The sequence below is a fragment of the Grammomys surdaster genome, unplaced genomic scaffold (assembly GCF_004785775.1).
Source record: "Grammomys surdaster isolate TR1022 unplaced genomic scaffold, NIH_TR_1.0 146, whole genome shotgun sequence".
NCBI classification, from domain to species: domain Eukaryota; kingdom Metazoa; phylum Chordata; class Mammalia; order Rodentia; family Muridae; genus Grammomys; species Grammomys surdaster.
Window position 1 is genome coordinate 7,274,309 of NW_021604604.1, and position 1,482 is coordinate 7,275,790.

Sequence of the window (1,482 nt, forward strand, 5' to 3'; positions counted from 1 at the left end):
CTTCCCTTTCTTCCCTCCCTCTCCCTCTCCCCCCCTCCCCCCCACGTACACGCACACACACACACACACACACACACACCACATCCCTTTGTTTTTAGATTTTTTATTTTATGAGCATCCGTGTTTTGCCTGTATGTATGTCTGTGCAAGGATGTCAGATACCCTAGAACTGGAGTTACAGACAGTTGTAAGCTGCCATGTGGTTGCTGGGAATTGAACCTAGGTCCTCTGGAAGAGCAGCCAGTGGTCTTACCTGCTGAATCATCTCACCAACCTCACACTTTTTTTTTTTTAAGCTTTTTCAACCAATAATGTGATTTCCTTCTTTCCTCATTTCTCTTTGAAATTATCAATTTAATACTTGCACTGTTTACCCTTGTTCCACATTGCCCAGCTCTCCTTCTCCTCCCCTCTTCCCTAGAACTATTCCCTGCACTTGGGACTCTTTTCCTTCGATTGGGGTGCCTTGTCCAGCCTTATATGAAGGCCTTTGCCTTGCCTTACTGTATCTTGTTTTACTGTGTTTGTGTGTTCTGGGATTTTTAACATAGGGAGTTGGGTACAGTCTTGGATGCCTCAATATGATTCACATGCATTGAGAATCTCAAGCAAAACCCATCTCCCTGCTCCTAGCAGCCTGTGGGTGATGTCAGCAGGGCTATCGCATCCCAGCATCATTGTCAGAACTACAATACCCGTGGTGATAGCGTTCTGTACTTCAGTATGTAATTCTCTATTTTCATAGGTTGCAACCTCAACTTGTATCTCCACTTCAAAAGGTTTAGTTTCTTTATTCCATGTTTCTTTTTCTTCATTTCTGATAGGTATGTGTGTATGTATGTATGTATGTATGTATGTATGTATGTATGTATGGACTGTCTCCCAGAGCTTTCTCTTTCCCTTCTCTAGAGGAGAGGTTCTCAAATGGTGGCACTCAGATCAACAGTGGCCAGTCAACGCATCTGGGAGTTTGTTAAAAATGCTACTTACTGGGCTTCCCAGACACATGGAGCAGCAACAATGGGGTGAGGAAGAGCAGCTCTTAAAAGCAAGGCTGGGGGCCAATGTAGGCTCTTGACAGAGCTGGGCTCCTGGGCTGGGGAGATGGCTTAGCTGAGCTTGAATCCCAGAACCTGTGTAAAGCTGGGCATAGCAGCACACACCTGTAACCCCAGTGCTTCTATGACAAGATACAAGTAGAGGCAAGAGAGTCCTTGGAACCTCACAGGTCAGCAACCCTGGCTTATGCAACCCAGGGAAAAGCCAAGAGACCTGGGTTCAGTTTCTAGCACCCGCTTTGAGTAGCTTATGACTGCCAAGAACCTGTAAATCCAGTTTCCAGGAATCTGAAACTCTTTTCTAGAATGTAGGAACCTGAAACTCTTTTCTTCACATATGAAAGTACACATAAATTCCATCATGTGTATACACACACACACACACACACACACACACACGAACATACACACACACACACACACA

The 1,482-nt window shown here is 45.0% G+C and overlaps 1 protein-coding gene across 7 annotated transcripts in view; it reads right to left on the reverse strand.

The window, feature by feature from the left end:
* Positions 1-1,482, reverse strand: part of Cacnb2 (calcium voltage-gated channel auxiliary subunit beta 2) — a 359,301-nt gene that overhangs the window by 67,118 nt on the left and 290,701 nt on the right. The gene's annotated exons all lie outside the window — the stretch shown is intronic.